Source organism: Babylonia areolata, chromosome 21 (genome assembly GCF_041734735.1).
Source record: "Babylonia areolata isolate BAREFJ2019XMU chromosome 21, ASM4173473v1, whole genome shotgun sequence".
NCBI lineage: Eukaryota > Metazoa > Mollusca > Gastropoda > Neogastropoda > Buccinidae > Babylonia > Babylonia areolata.
In genome coordinates, this window is record NC_134896.1 from 50,913,162 (window position 1) to 50,922,869 (window position 9,708).

General features: G+C 39.7%; 1 pseudogene across 1 annotated transcript; it reads left to right on the plus strand.

The window, feature by feature from the left end:
* The first annotated feature begins 354 nt into the window (after positions 1 to 354).
* LOC143296361 (dynein light chain 2, cytoplasmic pseudogene) lies at positions 355 to 2,904 on the plus strand (annotated as a pseudogene). Its single transcript, XR_013057132.1, has 2 exons — positions 355 to 510; positions 1,960 to 2,904. The product of XR_013057132.1 is annotated as a dynein light chain 2, cytoplasmic pseudogene (transcript).
* Positions 2,905 to 9,708: the final 6,804 nt, after the last annotated feature.

Sequence of the window (9,708 nt, forward strand, 5' to 3'; positions counted from 1 at the left end):
TATACCTATATGCTTTTTTGAATGTCACCTTTTTTTGTAACAGCAAAAGTGTCAAAAATGTTCTCTTTCAGTGATAATAAAGTATTCTTGTATCTCAATTATATCTTGGCAACCAGCTATGTGAACTGATGCATGTGAACTAAGCCTTAATACAGAACAGAACAATATACACTGTTGGAAAACAACAACAGCGTTTGAATGGAGAAAACCACGGTGGTTCACTCAAACAGCTGTGTGCGAGCGCTGTAACTGTCGAAGAAAACTATTGTCGAGGGCTTAAGTCCCAACATAATAATGTATCGGCGTCATTGGCAACCACTGACAATGCGAGCGAAATCGCTATGCATTCTGGGTTGAGACGGGGCTGGGTCTCAACTGACCAATCATTGAAACGGCTGGAAACCAAGAAAAGAGAACACCCCGTCTAGCAGACAGCATTTGTTCCCCAGACGACACCACTGACCAAGTTGGTTTCTCAGATCCCCTAGTCAGAACTCCGAATCATTCAAGGTAAGAATTTGCTTGTATGCATGGGCAGTTCGTTTTATTTTTTATGCCACAGTGTTTCAGGGCCGCTTGTTGATTGCGATAAACTTATATTAAAAACAAAAAGCAGCAGCGAGATAAGAAGATATGCCATGACCTGATAAGCAATTGAATATAATTTCTTTTTAATTACTTTGATGAACATTAACCTTAAGCACTGTGGACGGAACCCACTGGGTGAGTATGCTAATGAAATGCCTGTGAATACGGGTCATTTGCATTTTCATGGACATTTATTTTCTCCACCTGTTGTGCCGGTAACATCGTGTGTTTTGTCTGGGCGGAACGGCACTGCCACAGGCACATGAAATTGAAAACCGTCTTCCAGTACAGAAGTCGGACTCCGAGAAAGATTATGATTGAACCGATTAAATATTGGATTGCGAGACGGAGCGCATGAGGATACTGGGTATGGTTAAGTATGGATGGGAATGGATCAGTTTGTTAGTGTAATGCATTAAATGCATGTAATTTTTTTGTTGTTGTTGTTGTTGTGATAATAGATTTTTGTTTTGTTTGTTTGTTGTTTTTTTTCTTTCAATTTTTTTAACCGCTTGTTTTAAATTATTCAGTGCAAAATATTAACATTGTTTATTAATACTATTTATTTCATAATTTAGCAGATTTGTATGTAAGTTTTTACTGGTTCAGATATATAAACACCATAGACTGTTAGAGGAGGGGGGTGGGGGTGGGGGGGGGGGGGGGGGGGTGAGTGGCAGAGGGTTTTCAGGAAACATGTCCATACACATTAATGAACTTTATAAGCACTGGGTTGAGTAAGCTGTATTTTAACAGTTTTGTTCACATCTCTCCTCACAATCTCGTGACTTTAATAAATATTGTTGTTGTTGTTTTTTTTCAAAGTTGGTGGGATTTGACAATTTTCTTGTCATGATACATTTCTCTGTTTTGAATTTGTGTTGCCCGGGCCCATCCCACACCTCACACCCCTTTTTATGTTCTGTTTTGAAATATATCTGTTTTACTGTTCAAGTGGTAAATTTTGCTATGAACAACTCTTTTGTTGCTGTGGTTTCTTTTACTGGCACATGTTGCATGCTATACAGAGGACCTCAGTTAGAGGTGCCAAAGTAAAAATATGCAGCATTATGATTAACAAAAAGTAAAGAGTGGTAACTCTCTCCATTCACAAGCTGCACAACTTTCAAGTCAATACTGCTTACACTACCGATTCAGCTAGCACACAGGTAAATAAAATGTACATTGGAACAATAAACCTAGACACTTCTGATAAAGCCTATACATAGCCATGATACACGATATTTAAAAAAAAAAAAAAAAAAAAAAGTCCAAATGATCAGACAAAAAGGTTGAGGTAAAGCCTTAAAAGCTGTGACACACGATAACATAAAATAAGTCCGTCTCCATTCCACCGTCTTTGTCTCCCAGATGTCTGAACGCAAGGCCGTCATCAAGAATGCCGACATGGCGGAGGACATGCAGCAGGATGCTGTGGACTGTGCCACCCAGGCCCTGGAGAAGTACAACATCGAGAAGGACATTGCCGCCTTCATCAAGAAGGAGTTCGACAAGAAGTACAACCCCACCTGGCACTGCATCGTGGGCAGGAACTTCGGCAGCTACGTGACCCACGAGACCAAGCACTTCATCTACTTCTACCTGGGGCAGGTGGCTATCCTGCTGTTCAAGTCTGGGTGATCTCTCCCTCCAGGTCTGGAAAGGATGGGTCTCTTTCTCCCCCCCCCCTCCCCCCCAAACCTATACCCCCCCCCCACCCCCCCAAAAAAGGAAAGGACAAGAGAGGGTTGTTGTGATGTATTGAGGAACAAACATGAAAAGAACTTTGGAGCAAATATTCTGTGATTGCCAAAACTAAAAAAAAAAAAAAAAAAAAAAAGTGAGAAGTGTTCTGTAATTGCCACCCCAAAAAAGAAAAAAAAAGAAAAGTCCAAGAACAGAATCATGAACACCAAATCCCATGGCCTAGTCATCCGGTCAGACAGACAAGATGTGCATTTGACAATCTGTTATATATATATATGTATAAAAAAAGATATATGATATTCTTGATTTCTTCTCATACTTCTGAGAATTGCTAGAAAATGTGATATTGTATATGGTTTCTATCTCAATCTTTTTTTCCCCCAATCATAGCAAGTCATGTTAAATCTAGTCTTGGGTTACCAGTCACAAGGTTATCATGAATTTATTCATACACTTGCATTTATTTAAAAAATAAAAAAAACAATCATTTTCCCCACTGAATGGTTTGTGACATTATGCAGGCTGTGGTAGTTTCTTCTGAATGTTTGAAAAAAAATTTTTTTTTTTTTTTTTTTCAGTATTAAAGAAAACCAAACGAACAATCTTTTTCACCCATGGTGGATCAGTTTGTTTTTTGGGGAGTGACGTGTGTGGCTGTGTATTGAGTTAGTAATTTAACTCACTCAGTACGGCCAGTCCTCTCTTCTCCTCTACACAGACCCCTCGGATGTCCAGTGGGTGTCTCAATGACCCAACCTTTAGCTTCCGTCGTCAGAATTGTGGTATTCTTTGTCAACATTCACCTCTTCAGTATAAGAATCTTCCGCTTGTAATATTTTGATGATGGTAACTGGGGTGAAACGCTGTTTACGTCGTCTCTTTCGCCGTTCGTATGGAGAGAGTTAAAGGAAATTGCAGGTTCAATTTGCAGACTGTACATACAATGCAAGCATGAATGTTGTATGAAAAGAAATGTGAAAAGAAAGAGGATGAGCTACCAGCATACAACCTGTTTTATTCAGTGTGTTGAGCGTTTGAAAGTTGATGAATAGATCGGATCAAGCTGTTGGGGGGGGGGGAAAAAAAAAAAAAAATGGAAGGATGAGAAATTATGTGACGGTGTAATTGATAGAATTATCTTGTCATTTAACCATTACATCAAAGCACTGAACTTTTTTCTTTTTTCTTTTTTTTTTTTAGGGAAAAGTCTTGCAACTTAATATGTTGCATGTACATATTTTTTTTTAAACAATCACTGTGTATTATGCGCTTGTCTAAAAATTCAAACACTTCTCATACAGCCCACTCTCTGTACTGTCCTAAAACTGAAGTGTTTAATTAAGCTGGAAACCGCACAGGAACTATTCAAGATTTTTTTTTTTTTTTTTTTTGAAAGTGCATTCTGAACACACAAATCACCATGTCTTTTAGAAAGATGCTATTCGAAATACAAACCAGTTTGGAAAGTGTTCATTGATGGAGTAGAAAAATAGCTTGTTTCTCAAGGAGGCATCAAAGCTTCCAGACAAATCATCTGCAACACCACATCTGCAAGGCAGATGCCTGACCAGCATCATAACCCAACATGGTAGTCTGGCATGAAGTGCATGCATATATATATGACAGTCGTGTCCGACTATGACCATCAGAACAGCAGAGGAGGCAACTGCTGTTCCAAGTATCTGGGCTAGAATTTGATTATAGTGGAGAGTGTCTTGCCCAAGTATGTCCCCACTCTCTCGGCCAAGAGGGTTTTAGGACAGTGGGCATTGGGATGGTTCCCAAAGGCCAACTAGCCCACAAGGCTGCAGCAGCACTAAGAGCCAGTGCAATTTTGCCTCCTAGTTTGAGAGTCATAGTCTTTCACAAAAAGACTAAGCTGTAAATGGTTTCCCATTGACTGGAGAAACCATTGATAATACAGCTCTCACTTTGCTGTTGGCCCAAATGTAAACTTCTGTCAATCTGTGATATAAGCATGCATATGTGTGGGTGTGTGTGTGTGTTGTGTACCTATCAGAGTGGGTTTTTCTTCAACAGAATTTTGCCAGAATTTTCACAAAACATATGTTGCCAGGAGTTCCATTTTCAGTGCTTGTTGTACGCAGAACCATGGGTTTTTTTTGTTTGTTTTTTTTATCTCATCTTGATTGACCAGACGCTCAATCTGAATTTCCAAACTTGGCAGAAAGGGTGAGATTGGAACTTTTTTTGTACAACACAGTCAAATGGTACCCCTAAGTGAGTCAATCATGTTTTCCATGAACACAGTTTTGAATCCCCCTTTGTTTTTTTCAAGGGTGGTTGTTAGCATAATACAACTTTTTTTTTTTTTATGATGGAAAAATGAAAAGAGAAATGAAACATCAAGACAGGAGGAGGAATATTCAGTGTATATCATTCTTTCTTTTAACATCGTTATAACCCCACCCCCACATACTGTTTTCTTAAGATGATTACATGCATGAAACGACTTGGATGAACAATGCACATCCAATGGTAAATGTTTCATTCAGTTATGGTGAGCCTGATGCAGCCAAAGCACGAGTTCAACTGAACACACACACTCACACACACACACACACACACACACACACGTACACACACTGACACTCACTGGTATAAGCGGATACACAGACACACCCACCCCGCCGCGCCCACACAGACGCACACACACATAACACACACACACACACACGTGCGAGTGCGCGTACCGTCACAGTGTGTCAGTAAGAGCGCGCTCGTGTGTGTATATTTTATACTTATAGTAGCTCTTAGTTGTAGGAGGAGTAGGACAGTGGTACGTCGTCGTCGTCGTGGTAGTAGTAGTCTAGTATTCAGCCTTTCGTTTTTCCTCTGTGTGTGTGTGTGTGCGTGAGAGAGAGAGGGAGAGGAACACAGAGAGAGACAGAAAGAGAGAGAAGACACCCAAAGATGGCTTTGGACACAGGCACTGGAGATAGTGTACATGCTTTGCCGGACTTTAGTAAGGGGAATAATCATTCCCCAATTGTTTGAATCAGAAAGAAGAGGTTGTGTCCCTTTATCCACTTCAGGAACGAGAGAGAGAGACAACAAAAGAAAAAAAAATTCCCGATGATAATAGATATAATTATAAACTCTGGGTTTTTTTATATCCAGTCCCCACCTTGGATTTGGTCTACACTACACAATACTAAATAAAAATTAAAGCATGGTGTTATAGCCGAAGAGAGTGAGAGAGCCGAGAGACAGAGAGAGAGAGAGAGGCAATTTTAAAACTAATGGCTATATTACGTGGAGTGATGGCCAAGAGGTAACGCGTCCGCCTAGGAAGCGAGAGAATCCAGTGAGCGCACTGCCGTTCGAATAACACCGACAGTCGCCACTGGCTGAGTATTTCAAGTTCTGCCCCTCCACTAGACCTTGAGTGGTGCATGGTCTGGACTGGCGCTAGTCATTCGGATGAAACCGTGACGATAAACCGAGGTTCCCGGTGTACATCCGCGACTGATGTAAAAGAACCCATAGCAACGAAAGGTTTGTCCCTGCCGTGAGTGGCAAAATTCTGTTTGAAAAATCCACTTCAATAGGAAAAGAAATCAAATTGCAGCCAAAAAAGAAAAAAAAAAAAAGAAAAAAAAAGAGCGGCGCTGTCAGTGTAGCGACGCGCGCTCTCCCTGTCTATTCATTTTCAACGCCCTCTTGAAATTCGGAACTGCAACCAGCTCGCTTGAATGAGTTACTTCCCCTACACCAATCAGCTTCATCAAGTTATTTTGACATGTTAAGCGCTTAGAACTTGTTCTCTCCTACCGAGCGACTGACAGGCGCTGTATATATGAGCAACCATATGAAATAAATGAAAAAAAATGAAATGTTTGGTATTCTACTGAATATAAATCGTAGGTTTTCTTTACACACAAATCATATATTTTATGTGCAGAATTTGCGCTATGTAAGTAACACACACACACACACACACACACACACACACACACACACTGACACACACACGGAGTCAAACTTAAACTCAAACGCAGAGTGTTTTATTCACACAAAGCCATAGCACCTTAGTTGGGAGGGGGGAGGGGGGGGGAGTATACACATGAAAATAGGGAAGTCGTAAATCAATATAAATGATTGCGCATGCATTACATAATAGGCAGTTCAGTTCGACTGAGTTTATCATTGATCTAGATAAAGAACCATCGTTTTGGTAACATTCCATCATCAAAACTAGCTAAAAACATAAGGTTATGTAGAATAGATAGTGTGTGTGTGTGTGTGTGTGTGTGGAATAGAGTGTGCATTACTGATGTCTTTCAGTTCTGGATACGAACCAATCAGATATCGGGTTTCTTTTTTCTTTGGTTGATTCTCCACAAAGTGGACAAACCATATCGCGAAAGTTTGGCACCATTCATCCAACAAATGTTGGACTTGTAGCTATAGTGATGAACACTCATTTGATTTTTTTTTTGTAATGCCACGTCTAAATTTCACTATCACATCATGCCCCATCTTATACCATATCATGAACAGACATATCCCTTGGAAGACTTATCATAAGTTACTGATCAATTTATATACATCAATTCTGTCACTACTTTGGAACACGGAAAACCCAGTTCTGCCTTCTGCAATCAAATGTCTTTCACTGCCCGGACAAAATGCACGAATAAAAAGCACCCACGTGTGTCTTGACCACTTTGATCGAGCCATACAAATCCAAATCCATACTCACGCGTTTTCATCTAAAACATTCAAAATTAATAACAAAAAAATGTCTTACCTCTGCCTTTTAACACAAAACAATATTGACTGGATACGCTTTACAAAGTAATCTGTCAATATTCATATCAATTTTAACCGAAAGCCTACTGAAAGCATTCATTCAACTGTCGACAGCAAAGATAATGGGTGTGTAATACAGCAACGACTGAGGATACTGGGTTTCTATTAGAGCAAAGGACATAAGGGTTTCTATTAGTGACAAAATTAATATATTGGGTTTCAATGAAAATCAACAAGGAAACAGGATTTCCATTGAACAGTTTCAGTTTCAGTTTCAGTAGCTCAAGGAGGCGTCATTGCGTTCGGACAAATCCATATACGCTACACCACATCTGCCAAGCAGATGCCTGCTGACCAGCAGCGTAACCCAACGCGCTTAGTCAGGCCTTGAGAAAAAAAGAAGAAAGGTGAATAAATAATAGATAAGCTTACATAAATAAATAAATAATAATTATAATATAAAAAAAGATAGTAGTAGTAGTAGTAGTAATAATAATAATAATAATAATAATAATAATAATAAATCAATAAATAAGACAAACATTGAACAAAGATGCTGGGGTTTCTAACAGAGCAAATGTACTCCGTATCTATGTGCCTCACTATGGATGAAGATGAGACTGAGTTACGCGTATGTAAGGGACCTTTCCAAGATTTTTTTTTTTTTTTTTTTTTTTTTTTTTTTTAAATGCATATAAATGAAACGTTTTACGATGTATGGTAGGACAGCAAAATCTTGTACTCTAGCTTCCGTGTATATTGTGGCACTGGGCCGGATTTAGACTTTGAATATATTCAAGAATAGTTGAAGAGACGTTATCTTATACTCAACAGTAAAGCTCAAAAGCAACAACAACATACAAGTACCTCCTCTACTTCGGCCGATAGTACCGTTATATGTTTCTTTCATCGTACAAAAAGATACTTCCATTTCGTAGATAAGAATGGGTGCGTAAGAAACACACACACACACTGACACACACACACACACACACACTGATCGAGAGAGAGCGAGAGCGAATTAATAAATTAGTAAAAGAAGACTTGACAAAGTAACAAAATAAGTATAAATACGTTCACACTTAATCAAAACTATTAGCACACTAAGGGAAAGTAAGACACAAAAGTAAAAGGAAAGACATCGATCGAAAATCTTGGTGGACAGCATTCGGATGTGACGATAAACCGAGGTTCCGTGTGCAGCATGCCCTTAGCGCACGTAAAAGAACCCACAGCAACAAAAGGGTTGTTCCTGGCAAAAAATTCTGTAAAAAAAAAAAAAAAAAAAATCCACTTCCATAGGAAAAACAAATAAACCTGCACACAGGAAAAAAAAAAAAAAAAAAACAAAAAAAAAAAACAAGAGAGGCAAGGCCTTCAAGACTCACTTGTGATACACTTTATAAAAAAAAATCCAAGCTTTTTATGTACTGAGTATAATTCCAAAATGTAATGTTTAATATGAGAAAGATCAGTTTAAAGCAAATTACCTCCCCTAGCATTAATCACAGAGTAATTTCCCTTTTTTTTACTATCTCCACCAAAACGTTTGCAAAATAAATAAAACTTCCATGCTTAGCAAAAGAAGTTTCTGTTTGAACAAAAAATGATAATAATTACTGCTCTTGTTGTTGGGTCAGAATATCAGATCAAAGTGCCAAGTTTAGAGAATACAAAAAATAAAAATATAACAGTAAATGCAGTTTGCATATAATTAGGCTTCACACACACACACACACACACACACACACAGACAACCGAACACCGGGTTAAAACATAGACTCACTTTGTTTACACAAGTGAGTCAAAAAGGAGCGGGGGTAAGGGGGGTTCGGGGGGGGGGGGGGGGGGGGGGGGGGGGGGGGGGGGGGGGGGGTGGAGCTGTGGTGTTACGACGCGCTCTCCCTGGGTAAAGCAGCCTGAATTTCACACAGAGAAATCATTTGTGATAAAAATAAAAAAAAATTAAAAAAAATACAAATACAAATATCATGGTATCGACAATGTTCACAAATTCCCTCCCGCGGATCCGAAAGCTTCTTTCATAGTCATGCATCTTCCCTCCTCCCCCCTCCTACCCACCTCCCTCCAGAGGACCTAAGGGAGAGCACACTTATAGACTCTAGAAGCCATGACTCCTGCAGGATATGGAAACAATTTGAAAGCCTTCTCTCTGCCTATATCTAGGACGTGACACGCCGTGTTTCGCGACACTGAAAACTACAGGACTGTTTTCAGCACTGAGACAATGTCAAGGACTACGTGTTTCGAGAATCGGGGAAACAAAAGAACATTTTTGTTAGCCTATAACCAAGACACTGTGTATCTGGGCTCGCCAAATATTGAAAGAGAACTTTTGTCACTTAGTTCTGCTGCCTGGAGACATGTGTTTCGCCGGGAACCTGCCTGATTGACCCTGTACACTTACCCAGATTCAAACACTCGACTGTTGGCCGCCGTTCTTTCTCTGTCTCTGGACCTTGCAATTGGAATGAACTTCCGCTTTCGCTTCGTCAAGTCTCCACACTCTACTCTTTCAAGTCTAGCCTTAAAAAAACCCACCTCTTCCCAAACTAACCTCCCTTGCCTGCCTCTTCCTTGTCTTTAGTTTCTACAGTTTTAGAGGCAAGCATGCGT